General features: G+C 45.8%; 1 protein-coding gene and 1 long non-coding RNA gene across 7 annotated transcripts in view; one reads left to right on the forward strand and one right to left on the reverse strand.

Moving 5' to 3' along the window:
• LOC137315461 (NACHT, LRR and PYD domains-containing protein 4C-like) overlaps positions 1–23677 on the reverse strand; it is a 36637-nt gene extending 12960 nt beyond the window's left edge. The window contains exons 1-5 of one of the 6 annotated variants that reach the window (XR_010961444.1): positions 23080–23499; positions 20329–20495; positions 16747–16913; positions 9008–9173; positions 8318–8795 (exon numbers count right to left, since the gene is read on the reverse strand). The gene's annotated coding sequence lies outside the window, so the exon portion shown is untranslated. Of the gene's footprint in view, positions 1–8317; positions 8796–9007; positions 9174–10079; positions 10900–16746; positions 16914–17099; positions 17510–20328; positions 20496–23079 lie in introns of those variants that run through there. The other 5 variants (XR_010961443.1, XM_067980147.1, XM_067980150.1 and 2 more) reach the window with 5 other exon arrangements.
• Positions 16506–20651, forward strand: LOC137315462 (uncharacterized). Its single transcript, XR_010961445.1, has 2 exons — positions 16506–17479; positions 19082–20651. It is a non-coding gene; the product is annotated as an uncharacterized lncRNA (long non-coding RNA).
• Positions 23678–24698: the final 1021 nt, after the last annotated feature.

A 24698-nucleotide genomic window follows, 5' to 3' on the forward strand; every position in this document is an offset into this window, starting at 1 on the left:
GTGACAGCCTCCCTGAGTTCAAGGAGATGTGTCCTGGTTGGTGCTTCTATTGGATATATATATATTTACCATATTTCTCATGGTGTCAGCACCTAATGAGAACCGTAGGAGGTGAGGAGATTTACCAATGATCTAATATCAACACTAAAGAGCACTGTAGGAAGTGAGGAGATTTACCACTGTTCTAATATTAACACTAATGAGCATTGTAGGAGGTGAGGAGATTTACCACTGTTCTAATATTAACATTAATGAGCACTGTAGGAGGTGAGGAGATTTACCACTGTTCTAATATTAACACTAATGAGCATTGTAGGAGGTGAGGAGATTTACCACTGTTCTAATATTAACATTAATGAGCACTGTAAGAGGTGAGGAGATTCACCACTATTCTAACATTAACACTAATAAGCACTGTTCGGAGATGAAGAGAATTACCAATGTTTTAATATTAACACTAATTGAAATGTTATCAATCGTGTAACGTTAAACCATTCGGTGATGTACGGAATTTATTTGTTGTATATCTTTCGGGGTCTTACAATCTCAGAAAACACCATCAATATATAAGTGGTCGATTTTACTGCTACTTTACAATGAAGATTCTCCACGTGTGTGTGTCTCGCGGTGTGTATGCCCACGAACGGACGTCCTACCAAACTAGAGTTGAAGTTATTCTCCGGCATTAATTTGTAACTAAATTTGAGACATTGTAAAATTGAGTTACTCTTGTTTCACTCACACTGACATTAGTATAATAAACACAAAACAGCAACAACTTGCATTACCACAGACCCTTTAACATCGAAAAACATCCCAAAGCCTTTCACAGACCCCGAATCAGACAAAAGATGGGCGCTGAATAAAGGAGGTAGAGGGAGGGGTGGCAAAAGTTTGGTCAAAGAAGTGGGTTTAGAAGGATCGTAAAGGATGAGAGGGAGGTGGAGAGGTTTCGGGTGAGAATTGCAGAACATAGAGCCGGGACAGCTGAAGGCCCGGCAGCCATAGATCGGGTGAAGAATGGGTGAAATGTGAAAGAGGCCAGAGTCGGAGGCTCATAGAGATCCTGGTGGTGGGGCTTGTACGGCTGGAATTGTGTTTGACTAATTTATTAGAGTTCTTTGTGGAAGCAACAAGCAACATGGATAAAGAGGATCCTGTGGATGTTGTGCACTTGGATTTCCAAAAGGCTTTTGGCAAGGTGCCACATCAAAGGCTACTACACAAAATAAGAGCTCATGGTGGAGGGGGTAAAATATTAGCATGGATAAAGAATTGGTTAGCTAACAGGAAACAGAGAATAGGCACAAATGGTTCAATTTCAGGTTGGAAAGATGTAACGAGTGGAGTGCCACAGGGATCAGTGCTTGGGCCTCAACTATTCACAATCTTTATCAATGACGTAGGAACATAGGAACAGGAGTAGGCCATTCAACCCCTCGTGCCTGCTCCGCCATTTGATAAGATCATGGCTGAGCTGTGATCGAACTCCATATACCTGCCTTTGGCCCACATCCCTGAATACCTTTGGTTGCCAAAAAGCTATCGATCTCAGGTTTAAATTTAGCAATTGAGCTAGTATCAATTGCCGTTTGTGGAAGAGTTCCAAACTTCTACAACACTTTGTGTGTAGAAATTTTTTCTAATCTCGCTCCTGAAAGGTCTGGCTCTAATTATTAGACTGTGCCCCGACTCCTAAAATCCCCAACCAGCGGAAATAGTTTCTCTCTATCCACCCTATCCGTTTCCCTTAATATCTTATAAACCTCGATTAGATCACCCCTTAACCTTCGAAACTTCAGAGAATACAACCCCACATTATGTAATCTCTCCTCGTAACTTAACCCTTGAATTCCGGGTATCATTCAACTAAACCTGTGCTGCACTCCCACCAAGGCCAATATGTCCTTCCGAAGGTGCGGTGCCCAGAACTGCTCACAGTACTCCAGGTGCGGTCTAACCAGGGTTTTGGATAGCTGCAGCATAACTTCTGCCCCCTTGTACTCTGGTCCTCTAGATATAAAGGCCAGCATTCCATTTGCTCTCTTGATTATTTTCTGCACCTGTTTATGATACTTCAATGAACTATGTACCTGAACCCCGAGGTCCCTTTGGACATCCACTGTTTTTAACTTTTTACCATTTAGAAAGTACCCTGTACTATCCTTTTTTGATCCAAAGTGGATGACCTCACATTTGTCTACATTGAATTCCATTTGCCACAGTTTTGCCCATTCACCTAATCTATTAATATCCCTATGCAATTTTATGTTTTCATCTACACTGCTTACAATGCCACCAATCTTTGTGTCATCGGCAAACTTAGATATGAGACTTTCTATGCCTTCATCTAAGTCGTTAATAAATATTGTGAATAATTGAGGTCCCAAGACAGATCCCTGCGGGACTCCACTCGTCACATCCTGCCAATGTGAGTACCTACCCATTATCCCTACTCTCTATCGCCTTTCGCTCAGCCAACTTCCTAACCAAGTCCGTACTTTTCCCCCGATTCCATGAGCTTCTATCTAAGCTAACATTCTCTTATGTGGGACCTTAACACATGCCTTCTGGAAGTCCAAATAAATAACACCCATTGACCTTCCCCTGTCCACTACTTTAGTCACCTCTTCAAAAAATTCAATCAGGTTTGTCAGGCACGACCGACATTTCACACATCCATGCTGGCTCTCACTGATTAACTGAAAGTTCTCGATGTGTTCAGTCATCCTATCCTTAATTATAGACTCCAGCATTTTCCCCACAACAGATGTGAGGCTAACTGGTCTATATTTCTCCGGTTTCCCTCTCTCTTCTTTCTTAAAAAGCGGAGTGACATGTGCAATTTTCCAACCTGGAGGGACAGTTCCTGAATCTAGAGAACTTTGAAAGATTATAATTAGGGCATCCACAATGTGCTCACCTCCTTCCTTTAAAACCCTGGGATGGAAACCATCTGGTCCTGGGGATTTGTCGCTCTTTAGTGCTATTATTTTCTTCATTACTGTTGCTTTACTTATGTTAATTTTATCGAGTCCCTGTCCCCGATTCAATATACGTTTTCTTGGGATTTCCAGCATGCTATCCTCTTTTTCGACTGTAAATACTGACGCAAAGTAATTGTTTAACATGTCCGCCATTTCCCCATTGTCAATGGCAATATCCTGACTTTCAGTTTTTAAGGGGCCAACACTGCTCCTGACCACCCTCTTTTTCCTAATATAACTATCAATGTTCTTCGTATTGGTTTTGATATCCCTTGTGAGTTTCTTTTCATACTCTCTTTTTGTAGCTCTTACTATCTGTTTTGTGACACTTTGTTGATCTTTGTATCTTTCCCATTCGCCAGGATCTGTGCCATTTTTTGCCTTTTTGTATGCCCTTTCCTTATGTCTTATACTATCCCTTACCTCTTTAGTTGTCCATGGCTTTTTTTTTGTCAAGTAGAGTTCTTGCCCCTCATGGGTATAAACCGATTCTCGATCACGTTCAATGTTTCTTTAAACATTTCCCACTGATCATCAGTCGTTTTACCTATTAACAGATTTGCCCAGTTTACTGTGGACAGTCTCTGTCTCATTCCATTGAAATCGGCCTTGCCCAAGTCTGGAATCTTAGCAGCTGATTCACTTTTTTTCCTTTCAAACACTACATTGAATTTGTTCATGTTATGATCACTATTGGATCGATGTTCACACACAGTTAAGCCGTTAACTAAATCTAGTTAATTACTCATTACTAAATCCAGTATGGTTTGCCCCTTGTTGCCTCTTGGACATACTGCAGTAGAAAACTATCCCGGACACACGCAAGAAATTCACTACCTTTCTGACAGTTGCTAGTCTGCTTTTCCCAATCTATGTGAAGGTTAAAGTCCCCCATGAAGACCACTATGCCTTTCTTACACGCTTGTCTAATCTCTGCATTTATACAATTATACTTGGATGAAGGGACCTAATGTATGGTTGTTAAATTTGCTGATGACACAAAGGGAGGTAGGAAAGTAATTTGTGAAGACGACATAAGGAGTCTGCAAAGCGATAGGGATAGGTTAAGTGAGTAGGGAAAAATTAGGGAGATGGAGTATAATGTTGGATAATATGAACTTGTCCACAAGGATTAGAAAAGCAGTATATTATTTAAATGGAGAGAGATTGCAGAACTCTGAGGTCCAGAGGGATCTGGGTGTCCTAGTACATGAATCACAAAAAATTAGTATGCAGGTACAGCAAGTGATTCGGAAGGCACATGGAATGTTGCCATGTATTGCAAGGGGAATGGAATGTAAAAGTTGAGATGTTTTGCTATAGTTGTTCAGGGCATTGGCGAGACCACATCTCGAATACTGTGTGCAGTTTTGGTCTCCTTATTTGGGAAAGGACATAACTGCTTTGTAGGCGGTTCAGAGAAGGTTCACTCGACTGATTCCTGGGATGAGGGGGTTATCTTATGAGGAAAGTTGGACAAGTTGGGCCTGTATACATTGGAGTTTAGAAGAATGAGAGGTGATCTTATTTAAACATATAAGATCCTGAGGAGACTAGAAGGGGTAGATGCTGAGAGGATGTTTCCCCTTGTGGGAGAGACTAGAACTAGGGGGCCACAGTTTAAAAATAAGGGGTCTCCCATTCAAGTCGGAGATGAGGAGAAATGTTTTCTCTCAGAGGGTTGTGAGTCTGTGGAATCCCTTCCCCAGTGAGTGGTGGAGGCAGGGTCATTAAATATTTTTAATATCTCTCTCCATTTAAATATTTTGAGTTGAATAGATTCCTGATTAACAAGGGAGTCAAAGGTTATAGTTGGAACCAAGCGAGGGGAGCCCCACTGAGCTGGACAATGGAGGAGAGGCGTTGGAGGAAGAGATCGAGATGCACGAGTCCACCTATTCACCCACGTGTCAAACTGGGCGTGTCTCTTTGATCAAACCCTCTCGTCTGTAATACAAAAGTCTCATTGGTGGTTTAATGTTATAGAACAAGTTAAACTCATTTCACTTGTGCATCACATAACTCTCTGACTGGGCGACTAGAATCTCTCCGTTCCACTCGAAGAGTTCACGTGTTCCAGACTACAGAATGAGAGAAAAGATTCCGATATTCGCATTCTACAAAACTGCTGCAGAAAACGCAGCCTCGTCAATTCCCTTTATTTTACGTAGAATTATGCAGGATGTACAGCACAGAAATAGGCCATTGGGCCCAACTGAACCATGCCGGTGTTTCTGCACCTCGTCAGCCTCCAACCTCCCTCTTGCATCTCACTCTATCAGTATATCCTTCTATCTTTCTCCCTCGTGTTTATCGGCCTTCTCCTTAAAAACATATTTTCTTTGCAGTGAGGCTCTGTTACCTGGAGATTGCCTTCTCATCGACCCTGTACAGTTCATACGCTGCTGTTCCACCGTCCTACAAATATAATTCCGCGCCCACACCCCACCGACACGACCCCGCGCCCACAACCCACCAACACGGCCCCGCGCCCATACCCCACCCACACGGCCCCAAACGAACACCCCACCTACACGGCCCCGTGCCCACGCCCCACTGATTTGGCCCCACATCCGTACCCCACTGACACGGCCCCAAACCCGCACCCCACCGATCAGGCCCCAATCCTACACCCCACTGACCCGGCCCAGCGCCCACACCCCACGATCCGGCCCAAAATTCACACCCCACCGACACGGCCCCGCGCTCACACTCCATTGACTCGGCCCCAAACCCATACCCGACTGAACTAGCCTCACACCCATTCCGAACCGACCCGGCACCGTGCCCATATCCCACTGATCCGGCCTCGCACACCCACACCCCATTGACCTGGCCCCACACCAATACCCCTCTGATCCGGACCCACACCCACACCCCATTGACCTGGCCCCACACCCATACCCCTCTGATCCGGACCCACACCCATACCTCACTGACCTGGCCCCACACCCATACCCCTCTGATCCGGACCCACACCCAAACCTCACTGACCTGGCCCCACACCATTACCCATTTGACCCGGACCCACACCCATACCCCCTGACACGGCCACACACCCATACCCATCTGACCCGGCCCCACACCCATACGCATTTGACCCGGCCCCACACCCATACCTCACTGACACGGCCCCACACCCATACCCACCTGACCCGGCCCCATACCCACCCCTCACTGACACGGCCCCACACCCATACCCACCTGAGCCGGACCCACACCCATACCTCACTGACATGGCCCCACACCCATACCCATTTGACCCGGCCCCACACCCATACCTCACTGACACGGCCCCACACCCATACCCACCTGACCCGGCCCCATACTCATCCCTCACTGACACGACCCCACACCCATACCCATTTGACCCGGCCCCACACCCATACCTCACTGACACGGCCCCACACCCATACCCACCTGACCCGGCCCCACACCCATACCTCACTGAAACGGCCCCACACCCATACCCACCTGACCCGGCACCATACTCATCCCTCACTGACACGACCCCACACCCATACCCATTTGACCCGGCCACACACCCATACCTCACTGACACGGCCCCACACCCATACCCACCTGACCCGGCCCCATACCCATCCCTCACTGACACGGCCCCACACCCATACCCACCTGACCCGGCCCCACACCCATACCTCACTGACCAGGTACCACAACCATACATCTATGACCCGGCCCCACACCCACGCCCCACTGACCCGGCCCCACACCCACACCCCACTGATCCGGCCCCAAACCCAAACCCCATTGACCCAGTCCCACACCCATACATCTCTGACCCAGCCCCACAACCATACCCCACTGACCCGGCCCCACAACCAAACGCCACTGACACAGCCCAACATCCACACCCTACTGACCCGGCCCCACACACACACACAACTGACCCGGCCCCACACCCATACGCCACTGACAGGGAGCGAGAGGTTATACTCCAAGTTTAATTTCTGAATTATGAAGTTTGATGTGTAACAGCGAGTGAATGTGACAGGAGACGAGTGCAGCATTAAGTGTGACACTTACAGGAAGTGTGCGTTGGAAATAAGACTTTTAATTCATTACTAGTGCATCTCGATGGCCTTGCTCACACTGGCATAGATGAACTGGAATGTGTTCTCACTGTTTGTTGAAACAGGCCAGAATGGGAGGAGGACATGTGTGAATGTTCACTACAGTGCCAGCAGTGCTGGGAGGACTGAATAACTGGTGGAATAATAATCTCCATTAAAAAAGTATTCACGCAGGAGTTATCGATTTCAGAAAATGATCATTAAACCATGGCAACAGGAAGTCTTATGAATTATATATATCTACACAACCTACTGCTGTATTATAATATTATTCTTCTGGAGTAAAAGCAACTCTTAAAATGTTTTCATCGTATCCAGACGATGTCCCTACTCCTGGTATGCCGAATACATAGATAGGAGTTTATATTGAATGTTTCATGGTCTGAATATATAGATAGGAGTTTACACTGAATGTTTCATGGTCTGAATATATAGATAGGAGTTTACACTGAATGTTTCATGGTCTGAATACATAGATAGGAGTTTACACTGATTGTTTCATGGTCTGAATATGTAGATAGGAGTTTACACTGACTGTTTCATAGTCTGAATAGACAGATAGGCGTTTACACTGAACGTGTCAGGTTCTGAATATATAGATAGGAGTTTACACTGAACGTTTCATGGTCTTTCGGATATAATTTGGAAACAACGCCTCTTGTACTGAGATCTGACAGATTGTTCACCTGGCATAGAGGAACTCACTCAACGATAGTTGCTGAAAAGGACATAACGAAAACCACCATCACGTGTTTGGAGTTTAGTTAAGATGAAGATTAACCCTGAACATTCAGACACTTTTTCTAACCATGAAGCTGCGATTCCAATAACGGATTTTTTACATCACAAGGCCTGATAATGGGGATTTAGTGAATTCACCAGCAGTTTGAGCTCGACAGAACATTAAGCAGCACCGCATCTACAGAAGGACATCGATAAAATAGTCACATTGTTAAAAACAGACCACGTCTGCTCTGAAAATCTGATTGTCTTATACCATCTAAACCTGTAACTGTTAACAGTGACCATTTAAATTACTGCCACAATACTGAATTCGATGGCGAAACATCTGATCGTCACATTCTTTGTACATGTTACAACATTTGGATGAACAATATTTCCGCAAACTCCAGTTAGTGTTTAAAGGGCTGAAAGACCTGTTTATATTTTCTGCCAAAAGCAGGTCCCCATAATAATCAGGTGATTGTGTTGAAAGAGCACGGAAATGAATCTGGATTGTATCGGGACAAACTTCACTCTCAGTTTAATAAAAAGAACCCTCGGCCGAGGCCGGGAGATGGATAAGTGATCACCCAGAACATTTATTCTGACAACAGACAAAATAATCAATTGGAAGAAATTTTAAAAATTATTATAAGAATCCGATTTACGTATCAGTTTCTCACAAGTTTGTATTTAAATTATCATTTAATTCAACAGTAATTGTGAAATCCAGAAATAGATTTACTGATAGGAAATAACATTAAGTATCCAGTTCAGAATTGTCAGATGATTTATTTTGATAGTTGGATCTGAAATATACTTGAATTCATTAACGCTGTCTGGTACTACATTAACACACAGTGTAATATTCACATCATGGGAGACAGAAAGGTGGGTTCTTTCCGAGTTGGTGCTGGGGACGGGGAGACACTGGAGATCTGCTGGGCTCTGCCTCAGAATGGAGTTACCTCTTAGATCAAACCCCTTCACTCTAAAATACAAACAAGATTAATTTGTGACTGTGTGTTTTGAGACAGAAACTGATCTCACTTCACGTTTCATTACACGGCCTCATGCTGGATAATTGTACTTGGTGATCAGACTCTCCCAGTCTCATTCTCACCATTTCCCCCCTTACCTTGTAACCTTTGTGGACTGTCAACAAGACCAGTGTTTATCTGAGGAAATGGGACTTTCTCTTACCTTTCTCCCCAGTCGATCTCTGGAAGCTCTTTGAATCGGAAGGGTTCTCTCTGGTTGCTGCTCTCACAATCCTGTGCTGATTCCCCTGCTGTTGTTCCTCAGTCTACAATCCCTGTTTACTTCCAGCTGTGGACTTTTCTCAATCACTCCATCATTCACCGGAGATCTAATTATGGCAGGGCAGAAAATGAGACCAATATTGACGGTGTGAAGGAGAATCTAATCTGCACTTTTCCTCGCTGCAGAAATTAATGTCCCTCACGGAGTCCGCCCCTTCTATTGGTTCAAAACAAGTGATTGATACCCCCACCCGCCAATCAGAGCCTGGTCCCTTTCACAGCACCACCCCCGCTAGTTTTGAAGCAACAGAAAGGGCGGAATTCACTCGTTGATGACAATCTGTATTGGAGTTGTTTGAGGATGAAACTGGCAGTCCAGATAAAGGGGAACCAGTGGATGTTGTGTATTTGGATTTTCAAAGGCATTCGATAAGTTACCACATTAGAGTTTGTTACACAAGATAAGGGCTCATTGGGTTGGAGGTAATATTGAGGATTGAGAATTGGTTAACGGACAGAAAACAGAAAGTAGGGATAAACGGGTCATTTTCAGGTTGGCAGGCTGTAACTGGTGGAGTGACACAAGGATCAATCCTTGGGCCTCAGCTATTTACAATATATATTGATAACTTAGATGAAGGTACCGAGTGCAATGTATCCAAGTTTGCTGACAATACAAAGCTAGTTGGGAAAGTTAGCTATGAGGAGGACATAAAGAGTCTGCAAAGGGGTATGGACAGGTTCAGTGAGTGGGCAAGAAAGTGGCAGATGGAATATAATGTGGGGAAATGTGAGGTTATTCACTTTTGTAAGAAGAAAAGAAAAACTGAATAAGTTTTAAATGGTGAGAAACTATTAAATATTAGTGTTCAGAGAGATCTGGGTGTCCTCGTACAAGAAACACAAAAAGTTAACATACAGGTGCAGCAAACAATTATGAAGGCAAATGGCATGTTGGCCTTTATTGTAAGGAAGTCTTCCTACAATTGTACAGGGGTCTGGTGAGACCTCACCTGGAGTACTGTGTACAGTTTTGGTCTCCTTATCTAAGGAAGGGTGTATTGTCTTACAGGCACAGCAACAAAGGTTCACTGGAATGATTCCTGGGATGAGAGGGTTCTCCTATGAGGAGAGATTGAGTAGAATGGGCCTATACTCTCTGGAGTTTCGAATAGTGAGAGGTGATCTCATTGAATCATATAAGATTCTGAGGGTTTTTGACAGGGTAGATGCTGAGAGGTTGTTTCCCCTGGATGGATAGTCCAGAACAAGGGGCATATTCTCAGGATACGGGGTCAGACATTTAGGACTGAGAGGAGGGGAAATATCTTCATTCAGAGGGTTGTGAACCTATGGATTTTCTTTTCCCCAGGGACTTGTGGATGGTCAGTCGTTGACTATATTCAAGGCTTAGATGGATAAATTTTTGGACTCTAAGGGAATCAAGGGCTATGGGGATCAGACGGGAAAGTGGAGTTGAATGGCAGAGCAGGATCGAGGAGCCTTGTGGCCCACCCCTGCTCCTATTTCTTACGTTCTTATGAGGTAACCCAGGGCATGGACTGGGCTGTGAGACCAGGCAGTGAGACCAGGCGGGGTGAGCGGGAGTGCAGCTCCAAACTGACTGAGGCCCAGGGTTCAGGGAGGGGGAGATTTCTCTGAGCCACAACCACAATTCCCGGAGCTACCAAACTTTCCCGGGCCCAGAGAGAGGGACAACGCAGTCACTCTCATGCCCCTCCCTCCACATTCACCCACATCCCCATCTCTCCATCCTCTTTCACATCCCTCTCCCTGCACTCTCACCCACATTTAGCCTCTTTCCACTCTCACTTAATACCCCACCCTCTACCCTCACACATCCCCCTCCCTCCACCCTCACACACATACCCCTCCCTGCACCCTCAATCACATCCCCCTTCCTCCACATTCACTCACATACCCCTCACTCCACTCTCACTCACATCATACTCCTTCAACACTCACTTATATCCCTATCTCTCCACCTTATTTCACATCGCCTTCCCTCCACTCTCACTCACATACCCCTCACTCCACTCTCACTCACATTCACTTCTGTCCAGCCACACACACATACCCCTCCCTCCACCCTTGCTCACACCCACTTTCGCTCCACCCACACTCAAATCACTCTCCCTCCACCCTCACTCACAACCCCTTCCCTCCACCCTCACTCACAAACCCTTCCCTCCACCCTTACTGAATATCAGCTCCCTCTGCACTTACTCTCATCCCCCTCCCTCCATCCTCACTCACAACACCCTCCCTCCAACCTCACTGACATCCCTTCCCTAGACCCTCACTCGACTTCCACTCCCTCCACCCTCATTCACATCCCCTTCACTCCACCCTCATTCAACCTTCACCGACACTCACACATCTCCCTCCCTAACCCCCCACCCCACCCACAACCCCTTCCACAACACTCACTCCACCTCCACCAACACATCCACCTCCCTCCACCCTCACTGACACATGCCCCTCCCTCCACACTGATTCACATCCCCCACCCTCCACCATCACTCACATATTCACCTCGTTCCACCGTCACTCACACATCCCACCCCTCCACCCTCACTCACATCCCCCTCCCGCTACCCTCTCTCACATTGCCCTACGTCCAAAATCACTCACATTCCCCTCGCTCGACCCTCAATCACACAGTCACTCACACATTTATCTCCCTCCACCCTCACTCACATTCCTCTCCCTCCAGCCTCACTCAATATCCCCCTCCTCCATCACTCATACAGCCTCCTCCGTCCACCCTCACTCACGTCACCCACTCTCTACCCTCAATCACACGCCCCCCACCCTCAAACGTCACTCACACAATCCCCTCCCAAAAACCAAACTCAGACATCCCACTCCCGCCCCCTAATACACATCTCCCTCCCTCCACCCTCACTCACATCCCTTCCCCACCATGCTCACTCACATCGCCCCACATCCAACATCACTCACATCTGCCTCCCTACACACTTAATCAAACATCCCCCTCACTCCACATTCACTCACACAATCACCTCCCTCCATCCTCACTCACATCCCTCTCCCTCCAGCCTCACTCACACATCCCCCTCCCTCCATCCTAATTCAGATCTCTCTCTCTCCAGCTTCTCTCCCACACCATCCCACCAACCTCACTCACACATCCCACTCCCACAACCATCATTCACATTAACATCTCATTATCGTCACTCACCTCCCCGTCCCTCCAACATCACTCACATCCCCCTCCCTCCACCCTCACTCACAACCCCTCCCTACACACTCAATCGACATCCACTCCCTCCACCCTCAATAACAAACTCCTCCCTCCAAACACACATATTCCCCTCCCTCCATCCTCACTCAAAACCCCTTCTTCCACCCTCACTCTCTTCACACTCCCTCCACCCTCACTCACATCCCGTTCCTCCACACTCACTCTCAAACACATCACCTTCACCCGCACTCATATACCCTTCATTCCACCCTCATTCATACATCACTCTCCCTCCACTCTCACTCACACGTCCCATCCCTCCACTATCACTCACATCCCTTTCCCTCCACCCTCACTCAAATCCTACTCCCACCACACTCACTCATATATCCGTCCCTCCACCCTCACTCACATCCCCTAACTCCACCTTCACTCACGTCCCCCTCCCTCCACACTCACACATACTTCCCTCTCCCACCCCATTACTCACACATCCAACTCCCTGCACCCTCACCAACGTCACCCTTCCTCTACCCTCATTCACGTCACCCTCCCTCCGACCTCACTCACACATTCCCAGATTCCACACTCATGAACATCCCCTCACTACATGCTCACTCACATTCCACTCCCTCCACACTCACTCACATACTCCTCCTTCTTCCCGAACTAACTAAACCAACACTCAGTCATGTTGTTCACCATCCACCATCACTCATATACCCCGCCCTCCAACCTCAGTCACTTAGCCCTTCCACCAACCCCACTTACATCCTCCTCCATCCACCCTCACTCACAAATCAACTCTCTCCACCCTCACTCACATCCCCCTCCCTCCACCCTCACTCACAAATCATCCCCGACCCTCACACATATCACTCTCCCTCCACACTCACAAGCATCCCCCTCAAACCATCCTCACTCACATCCCCCTCCCTCCCTTCTCACTCACATCACCGTCCCTCCACCCTGACACACATCACCCTTCTCGAAATCTTACACACAGCCCCTTCCCTACACCTTCACTCACGTCCCCCTCCCACCACACTTACACACATACCCCTCACTCCACGCTCACTAACATGCCCTCCCTCCTTTCTAACTCACATCCCCCACCCACCACCCACACTCACATCCCCTCCCTCCCTTCTCACTCACATCACCGTCTCTCCACCCTGACACACATCACCCTTCTCGAATTCTTACTCACAGCCCCTTCCCTACACCTTCACTCACGTCCCCCTCCCACCACACTACACACATACCCCTCACTCCACGCTCACTAACATGCCCTCCCTCCTTTCTAACTCACATCCCCCACCCACACTCACATCCCCTCCCTCCCTTCTCACCCACAAACACCTCACTCCACTCTTAATCACACATCACCCTCCCTCCATCCACACTCACATCACCCTCCCCCCACCATCACACACAAACCCCTCACTCCCCTTCACTCACGTCACCCCTATCAACCTCACTCACATCCCCATCCCTCCACCCTCACTCACATTTCCCTCCCTCCACTCTCACTCACATCACTTTCACTGCACCCTCAATTACATTTCCCTCCCTCCACCCTGACTCACACATCTCCCTCCTTATCCTACACCCACACACACACTCCTTCCGCAACACTCACTCACACATTCGCCTCCCTCCACCATCACTGTCACATCCCCCTCCCTCCACACTCACATCCCACAACCTCCACCCTCACTCACATATCCCCCTGTCTGCACCCTCACTCACATCCACCTCCCTCCACCATCACGCAAATCCCCCTCCCTGCATCCTCAACCACACATCCCGCTCAGTCCACCGATACTCACACATCACCTTTCCTCCACTCTCACTCACACATCGCCCTCCGTCCATCCTCACTTGCACATCCCAAACACACAACCCTCATTCACATGCATCTCCCTCCACCTTATCTCACACTCCCTACCCTCAGTGACATCCCACACCCTCTAACATCACTCACACATCCAACTCGTTCCACCGTCACTCATACATCCCACTCCATCCACCCTCACTCACACCTCCCTCCCTCCCCCTCACATCGCTCTACATCCAACATCACTCACATCCCCCTCTCTCAACCCTCAATCACACATCCTCCTCAATCCACAGTTAATCACACATTCACCTCCCTCCACCCTCACTCACATCCATCTCCCTCCAGCCTCACTCACATATCACCACCTCCATCACTCACACAGCCTCCTCGCTCCACCCTCACTCACGTCACCCACCCTCCACCCTCAATCACATGTCCTCCACCCTCAACCGTCACTCACACATACACCTCCCAAAAACCACACTCCCTCCCCCAGTCCCAGTCACTCCCCGCACGGTCTGAACCTGATCCCGCTCCCTCCCTCCCCCAGTCCCAGACACTCCCTGCACAGTCTGATCCTGATCCACCTCCCTCCCTCCCACAGTCCCAGACACTCCCGGCACTGTCTGATACTGATCCCCCTCCCTGCCACCCCCAGTCCCACACACTCCCCGCACGGTCTGATCCTGATCCCCCTCCATCCCTCCCCCAGTCCCAGACACTCCCCGCACGGTCTGATCCTGATCCCCCTCCCTCCCCCAGTCCCAGACACTCCCCGCACGGTCTGATCCTGATCCCGCTCCCTCTCTCCCCCAGTCCCAGACACTCCCTGCACAGTCTGATCCTGATCCCCCTGCCTCCCCAGTCTCAGACACTCTCCGCACAGTCTGATCCTGATCCCCCTCCCTCCCCAGTCCCAGACACTCCCCGCATGGTCTGATCCTGATCCCCCTCCCTCCCTCCCCCAGTCCCTGACACTCCCCGCACAGTCTGATCCTGATCCCCCTCCCTCCCTCCCACAGTCCCAGACACTCCCCGCACGGTCTGACCCTGATCCCCCTCGCTCCCCAGTCCCAGACACTCCCCGCATGGTCTGATCCTGATCCCCCTCCCTCCCTCCCCCAGTCCCACACACTCCCCGCACGGTCTGATCCTGATCCCCCTCCCTCCCTCCCCCAGTCCCAGACACTCCCCGCACGGTCTGATCCTGATCCCCCTCCCTCCCCAGTCCCAGACACTCTCCGCACAGTCTGATCCTGATCCCCTTCCCTCCCTTTCGGATATAAATTTGAACCAACGCCTCTTGTACTGAGATCTGACAGATTGTTACCCTGGCAACAGAGGAAATCATTCAACGAAAATAACGAAACGGAAATAACAAAAACCACCATCGTATTGGGAGTTTAGTTCAGATGAAGATTAACCCTGAACATTCAGACACTTCTTCGAACCATGAAGCTGCGATTCCAATAACGGATTTTTTTACACCACAAGACCGGATAGTGGGGATTTAGTGAATTCACTATCAGTGCCAGCCCTACAGAACATTAAGCAGCACCGCATCTACAGAAGGACATGGATAAAACAGTCACATTATTAAAAACAGACCCTGTCTGCTCTGAAAATCTGATTGTCTTGAACCATCTAAACCTGTAACTGTTAACAGTGACCGTTTAAATTACTGCCACAATATTGGATTCGAGAGCGAAACATCTGATCGTCACATTCTTTATACATCTGGAATGTTACAAAATTTGGATAAGCGTCATTTCGGCAAACTCCAGTTAGTGTTTAAAGGGCTGAAAGACAGTGTTTATATTTTCTGCTAAAAGCAGGTCCCCATAATAATTGTGTTGAAAGAGCACGGAAATGAATCCAGATTGTATGTGGAAAAAAATCACTCTCAGTTTAATAGAAAGAACCCTCGGCCGAGGCCGTGAGCTGGATCAGGTGATCACCCAGAACATTTATTCTGACAACACACAAAATAATCAATTGGAAGAAATTTGACAAATCATTATCAGAATACGATTTACGTATCATTTTATCACCAGCTTATATTTAAATTATCATTTAATTCAACCGTAATTGTGAAATGCTGAAATAGATTTACTAATACGAAATAACATTAAGTAAAACTCAGTTTCCAGTGCAGAATTGTAAGATGATTGATTTTGATAGTTGGATATGAAATATATTTGAATTCAATAACACTGTCTGGTACTACCTGAACACACAGCCTAATATCGATATTATCGGGGCCATGAAGGTGGTGTCTTTCCGAGTTGGTGCTGGGTCGGGGTGGGGTTGGAGGGTGGCGGGGAGGGGGTGGAGGCACTGTATATCTGCTGGGCTCTGCCTCAGAATGGAGTCACCTCTTAGATCAAACCCCTTCACTCTAAAACACACACAAGATTCATTTGTAACTGTGTGTTTTGAGACAGAAACATCTCATTTCACGTTTCTTTACACGGCCTCATGCTGGATAATTGTAATCGGTGATCAGACTCTCCCAGTCTCATTCTCACCATTTCCCCCCTTACCTTGTAACCTTTGTGGGCTGTCTAGAGGACCAGTGTTTATCTGAGGAAATGGGACTTTCTCTTACCTTTCTCCCCATTCGATCGATGGAAGCTCTTTGAATCGGAAGGGTTGTCTCTGGTTGCTGCTCTCACAATCATGTGCTGGTTCACCTGCTGTTGCTCCTCAGTCGACAATCCCTGTATACTTCCAGCTGTGGACTTTTCTCAATCACTCGGCCATTCACCGGGTGCTCTAATTATGACAGGGCAGAAAATGAGACCAATATTGATGGTGTGAAGGAGAATGTAATATACAGTTGCCCTCTAATGTTGAATTAAAATAAAAGTAATTGAAACTTAAACATTTGAAAAACTATAAATATTTGATTGAATAAACACTGTTTGATGAACTCTGTTCCAACATTCCATGTCTCTTTACCACTCCGACCACAATATGTGATCGTTTCATTCTCCAGCCCCAGTTCGAGACAATTCCTTCTCCATGCCCCACCCCTGTTTTTAGGATCACATTTGCTATTTGTGAATCAGTGAACATTCCTTTATATTTTCTGGCTGAACTCCATCCAGGGGCCAGACTCCTATTTTCCAAGTGCATTTGAATGGCATCATCGACAAACAGGGAGAGTTGATAGGACAATATCCTCAGTGACATGGTTCTACCCTCAGAAGGCAGCTGTACTGCCCCAACATCGTGACTGGGAAGTGGGACTATTGTAGTGAGTTCACTTCACTGAATATTTACACAAAATAACATAACATGGGACGGATTTATCACAGAAAGAAGAGGTGTCCCCTGCTGTGAGTATTACTGTTTAGTGTGGACACTCCGATGAGTAAAAGTCCTGTTGACAGTTGTGGACTGGGTTTCCAACCGTCTTGAATTGACAATTCCTGACTCAGAGGCTGGGTGTGTCTCCAGTTAGCTGCAAATTCCAAAGTTTTGGCATGTGGGTGTGGGAACGTTTGTAACTACAAGTGAGACATTATAATAAGAATATTTAACTGTCAAATAGGTATTAACTGCAATAACAACACCTCAGAGTGGGAATGTGGAGGGAACGTTGACCATATTTAAGAGAACAAGAGAAAATAAAAGCTCTCAGCAATTAATTTTTTTCTATTTTGCTAAAAATGGTCATTCATGTAGACAACTGTACAACAGGTTACATCTCATTCTCATGGCTGTAATAAAATATCTCTGTTTAGAGAAAATCAGGATTAGTAATCAAATGATTTAAAGTAGAATGTTTAATGAAATATGGCCCACTCTTAGTTTTAGGATAAATCAAATCACTAAAAATATCAGTAGTTCCTGGCGAATTGGAGTTGAAAGATTTACCAGGGCCACACTCCAGACACAATGGATGTGACCGAGGGACACACACTTCAGCTGGAAAAGAAAATCCCACTGAAAGGCCACAGCTTTTTATCCCAATAAACTGCACGTTTTACAAACTCTATATTTCAGGCTTCAGATCTATATCGTTTGGACAAGATGTAAGCAACTTTTCACGGAAAAATGTAACGGTTTTAAAACCACCCCATTAAAGGACACGATCCCTTCCCTCTCTGCGTGTTGCCAGAAGATATGTTCTATAAATGGGGAAGTTTAGTTCAATAAGTTACTCAGAGTTCAACTACAGAAACCTTCTTTACTGATCAGTGCAAAACTGTTTTGCAGTTTTCCAAACTTTCCTTTAAGATCATAAACAGAAAAAACAGATGACTAGTTTTGAGAATTGTTCAGCTTAAACTGGAAGTTTAGAAATGTAATATCTAGAGAACAGTAACAAATCAGGCCATACATTTCAGTTTGAAATATTTGGTGAAATGTCAAAGTGTTAATAAAAAATCCTTACTGCGTAACATTTGCCTAAATTAAAGTAATGAGGAATTATGAATTTAAATTTACTGATATAAGATTTCTGAAATATATAACAGAACACTTAAAAGGTTATTGAATATTATAATCAGCAAAGGCAACAGTGCTCAATGTTACACTAAAAATATATAGATAGGAGTTTACACTGAATGTTTCATGGTCTGAATATGTAGATAGTAGTTTACACTGAATGTATCATGGTCTGAATATATCGATAGGAGTTTACATTGAATGTTTTATGGTCTGAATATATCGATAGGAGTTTACACTGAACGTGTCATGGCCTGAATATATCGATAGGAGTTTACACTGAATGTTTCATGGTCTAAATATATAGATAGGCGTTTACACTGAATGTTTCATGGTCAGAATATATCGATAGGAGTTTACACTGAATGTTTCATGGTCAGAATATATCGATAGGAGTTCAAAATGAATGTTTCATGGTCTTTCGGATATAAATTGGAACCAACGCCTCTTGTACTGAGATCTGACAGATTGTTTCCCTGGCAATACAGGAAATCACTCAACGAAAATAACTCAACCGGAAATAACAAAAACCACCATCACGTACTTGGAGTTCAGTTAAGATGAAGATTAACCCTAAACTTTCAGACACTTTTTCTACCCATGAAGCTGCGATTCCAGTAACGGATTTTTTACACCACAAGACCAGATACTGGGGATTTACTGAATTCACTATCAGTTCGAGCTTCTCAGAATATTAAGCAGCACCGCATCTACAGAAGGACATCGATAAAATAGTCACATTGTTAAAAACAGACCCCGTCTGCTCTGTAAATCTGATTGTCTTAAGCCATCTAAACCTGTAACAGTTAACAGGGACCATTTAAATTACTGCCACAATACTGAATTCGATGGCAAAACATCTGATCGTCACATTCTTTGTACATCTGGAATGTTACAAAATTTGGACCAACCACATTTCTGGAACCTCCAGTTAGTGTTAAAAGGGATGAAAGTCGGTGTTTATATTTTCTGCCAGAAGCAGGTCCCCATAATAATCAGGTAAATGTATTGAAAGTGCACGGAAATGAATCTAGATTGTATCTGGAGAAACATCGCTTTCAGTTGAATAAAAAGAACCCTCGGCCGAGGCCGGGAGATGGATCAGGTGATCACCCGGAACATTTATTCTGACAACACAAAAAATAATCAAATGGAAAAATTTTACAAATCAATATTAGAATACAATTTACGTATTATTTTATCACCAATTTATATTTAAATTATCATTTATTTCAACTCCAATTGTGATATCCAGAAATAGACTTACTGATGGGAAATAACATTAAGTAAAACCCACCAACCAGTTCAGAATTGTAAGAGGACTGATTTTGATATTTGGATATGAAATATATTTGAATTCGGTAACAGTGTTTGCTACTGCATTAACATACAGTGCAATATCGATATTATCGGGGCGATAATGGTGGGTTATTTCCGAGTTGGTGCTGGGGGCGGGGAGACACAGTTTATCTGCTGGGCTCTGCCTCAGAATGGAGTCACCTCTTAGATCAAACCCCTTCACTCTAAAATACAAACAAGATTAATTTGTGACTGTGTGTTTTGAGACAGAAACTGATCTCACTTCACATTTCATTGCACGGCCTCATGCTGGATAATTGTACTCGGTGATCAGACTCTCCCAGTCTCATTCTCAACATTTCCCCCCTTACCTTGTAACCTTTGTGGACTGTCTACAGGAACAGTGTTTATCTGAGGAAATGGGACTTTCTCTTACCTTTCTCCCCAGTCGAACTTTGGAAGCTCTTTGAATCGGAAGGGTTCTCTCTGGTTGTTGCTCTCACAATCCTGTGCTGTTTAACATGCTGTTGTTCATCAGTCTACAATCCCTGTTTACTTCCAGCTGTGGACGTTTCTCAATCACTCTGTCATTCACCTGGAGATCTAATTATGGCAGGGGAGAAAATGAGACCAATATTGACGATGTGAAGTCGAATGCAAAATACACTTTTCCTTTAATATTGAATTAAAATAAAAGGAATTGAATCTGAAACGATTGAATATCAAATATTTGATTGAATAAACACACTGTTTGATGAACTCTGTTCCCACATTCCATGTCTCTTTACCACCCCGACCACAATATGTGATCGTTTCATTGTCCAGCCACAATTAGAGGCAATTCCTTCTACATGTGCTGCCCCTGTTTTTAGGATCACATTTGCTATTTGTGAATCAGTGGCCATTCCTTTATATTTTCTGGCTGAACTTCATCGAGGGGCCAGACTCCTAGTTTCCAAGTGTATTTTAGTGGCATCATCGACAAACAGGGAGAGTTGATGGGACAATATCCTCAGCGACATGGTTCTACCCACAGAAGGCAGCTGTACTGCCCCAACACCGTGACTGGGAAGTGTCACTATTGTAGAGAGTTCACTTCACTGAATAATTATATAACATAACATGGGACTGATTTATCATAGAAAGAAGGGGTTTCCCTTGCTGTGAGTGTTACTGTTTATTGTGGACACTCCGATGAGTAAAAGTCCTGTTGACAGCTGTGGACTGGGTTTCCAACCGTCTTGAATTGACATTTCCTGACTCAGAGATTGGATGTGTCTCCAGTTAGCTGCAAATTCCAAAGTGCTGGTATGTGTGGGTGGGGACGGAACGTTTGTAACGACAAGTGAGACATTTTAATCAGAATACTTTACCCTCAAATAGATATTAACTATAATAACAACACCTCAGTGTGGGAATGTGGAGGGAACTTTGACCATATTTAAGAGAACAAAAGAAAATAGAAGCTCTCAGCAATTAACTTGTTTCTATTTTGCTATAAATGGTCATTGATGTACACAACTGGACGATAGATTACAACTCATTCACATGCCTGTAATAAAATATCTCTGATCAGAGAAAATCAGGATCAGTAAGTGAATGATTTGAAGTAGAATGTGTAAACAAATATGGCCTACTCTTAGTTTTAGGATAAATAAAATCACTATCTCCAAAAATATCAGTAGTTGATGGGGAATTAGAGTTGAAAGATTTCTCGGGGCCACTCTCCAAACACAATGGATATGATCGAAGGACTCACACTTTAGCGAGGGCACGGTGTCACCAAAGGATGACGTTGTACCGTGCCTGACACAACGGGGCGGGGAGGGCACTGTGTTACCACAGGATGACAGTTTACTGTTCCTTACACAAGAGGCGGGGCAGGCACTCGAGGGCACCGACCCCAAACGATGGCAGTGCACCATATGAGAGAGAGAGGAGGCGTGTGTACATCAGTCAGTGACTCTGTGTGTGTTTCATAGAGAGAGATAGGGGAAGTGCTTACTTATCTATATCAATGAATGAATCTGAATGTGTATGTGTGCATATGAGAGAGAGGGAGAGCGAAACAGATTTTATCAGTGGGCAACTGAGGATTGTGTGAGTATGAGAGAGAGAATGGATGCCTCTGTATAACTGTGAGACTCTGAATGTGTGTTTATGTGAGGGAGCCAGATACATAGTGTATCAGTGAACAACTGAGTGAGTGCGTGTGTATGAGAGAGACAAAGAGAGAGAGGGAGGATGCATCTGTATATCTGAGTGACTCTGAGCAGGTGTGTGGTAATGTGATGGAGGGAGACACAAAGTGTATCAGTAAGGGACTGACTGAGTGTGTGCGTATGTGAGAGGCAGAGAGAGGAGAGAGAAAGAGAAAATGGCTCTGTTTTTCTGAGTGACTCTGAGCAGGTGCGTGCATATGTGATGGAGGGAGACACACAGTGTATCAGTGAGGGACTGACTGAATGTGTGCGTATGTGAGAGGAAGAGAGAGAGAGAGAGAGAAAATGGCTCTCCATATCTGAGTGAGTATGCGCATCAGAGAGGGAGACAGAGGATGCCTCTGTATATAAGTGAGTGACTGAGTACCTGTGTGTATTTTCTGTTGGGGAGAAGCAGCAGGATGATGAAATCTAACCTTTAACCATCAACCAAATCTAAAATCCTACACAGACAGGTATTTAACAAGTTAAATTGCCAGAAGACACGTGTCCATATCAAACGTTGAATCAGACATAGCAAGGGCAGACAACGTGAAAAGTGCAAAAACCTCTTTCTCTTATCGATAAAAAGCTGGAGGAAGTGAGTTCCCACAAATGGAAACCGTTCGCCTCTGTCTCTGCAAGTTTCAGCATGTTGCTTTTAATTTGTGTCACTCAGGGGCAGACATTTTGAGACGCACTCAGTTCCCCCTTCAATTTGTTTTTTTTTACCAGAAGGTTTATTCAATCCCACTGTGTTCTGATTAAAGTAGCTCTGGGTTTCAATTCGACCCTAACATTCACCTGAGAATAATGGGATCACCCGCATTTGGTGTTGATTCATTCTCTGCATAAGGTTTTATCTTTAATTCTGATCACCATCTGGTTTCTACCCAGAACCGTGTGTGCGACGAGCTGTGCACTTAATGTAGAAATGTGTTTCCTTCGAAATAATCCCCCACTCTGAGACATTCTCAGTCACTCACCCAATTCATCCATTGAAAAGACTGAAGCGACATGAGATCCGGTCCGCACGGCTCCTGTCCCCACTGAAGGCTCTGATACTCGGGGATTCGGCTGATCTCCGCGCCTTGCTCTCCCGGTCACCAGTGAAGACGCTGGTACTCGGTGATTCGGCTGATCTCCCCGCCTTGCTCTCCCTGTCCCCAGTCAGGACTCTGATACTCGGGGATTCGGCTGATCTCCGCGCCTTGCTCTCCCGGTCACCAGTGAAGACGCTGATACTCAGTGATTCGGCTGATCTCCCCGCCTTGCTCTCCCTGTCCCCAGTCAGGACTCTGGTACTCGGGGATTTGGCTGATCTCCCCTCTTTGCTGTCCGCTCGACACAATCTGAGTGGAGCCTCCAGGAAGTGTCAGCGCACATCAACCTCGCTGTCACCTCTTCCGCTAAATGTTACTGACATACAAAGTTCGTGTGGGGCAAAACCCGAAACCTCGGGTTCCCTTTACTCTTCCTACCAGCTGATTCACGTGGGTTTGATGCGGGTTAAATTTTCTATTAAATGCTCAAATGATGTAAATGCTTCGATTTACAATCACCCCATTGATTTGAATCAAACTGCACAGAAGGAGGCCATTCGGCCCCTGGTGTCTGTGCTGGCTCTTTAAAAGAGCGATCCATTTAGTCCCGCTCCCCTGCACTTTCCCCATGGCCCTGCAAACTTTCTCCTTTACAATTATTGATCCGATTCTATTTTGAACATCACTAAACTGCTTTATTTCACTGGGACCGACTGGACAGAGAGAGCATCAGTTATACACAGAGTCATTGGGGTAGATTTTAAACACGAATCTGCTTCCACCGCCCTTTCAGGTATTCGGTTCCAGATCAGAACAACTCGCTGCGTAAAGAAAATTCCACTCATCTCCCCCTGGCTTCTTTGCCAATTATCATCACTCTGCGCCCTCTGGTTACCGACCCTCCTGCCAGTGGAAACAGTTTCTCCCTATCGACCCAATCAAAACTCCTCGATTAAATCTCCCCTTATCCTGCTCCAAGGAGAACAACCCCAGCTTCTCCAGTTTCGCTACATAACTGAAGTCCCTCATCCCTGGTACGGTTCTGGGAAATCCTTTCTGCATCCTCTCCAAGTTATGGACAACCACCTCCCCTCTAATTTGTAGGGAAGTCTATGGTCTTGGACGCTCTTACACGCTGAATGGGGTGAAATTGAACATGGGCGTGGACGAAAAAGTAGCGGTTTCTCATGGCTGACCCGTTATACAGTCCCATTGAATTCAATACAGCTCAATATCAGGTGAATGGTGTAAGTGGCGGGAAAAGCGATTCCGAATATTTTACGCCCGCTGCCAGTGTCCAATTTTACCCCCAATGATTTAGACCCTCCCGTGTTGTGAAAACAGTAGTATAAAAAACAAACAACAACAGTGAGGGCCAGACTCAGAAAATTAGGTTGCAGGATAGTTGCTGGAAATTAATGTTATTGAAGTCTCTGTCGTTCTCCCTCTTCCCCCCATCCCACCCATCACTGATAAATGTAAGGGGCTCCATCTCATTCTCCTTTTCCCCCACCCCACGCCCTTCACTGATTAAAGTAACGGGCTCTCTGTCATTTTCCCTC

Source organism: Heptranchias perlo, unplaced genomic scaffold (genome assembly GCF_035084215.1).
Source record: "Heptranchias perlo isolate sHepPer1 unplaced genomic scaffold, sHepPer1.hap1 HAP1_SCAFFOLD_55, whole genome shotgun sequence".
Lineage (NCBI taxonomy): Eukaryota > Metazoa > Chordata > Chondrichthyes > Hexanchiformes > Hexanchidae > Heptranchias > Heptranchias perlo.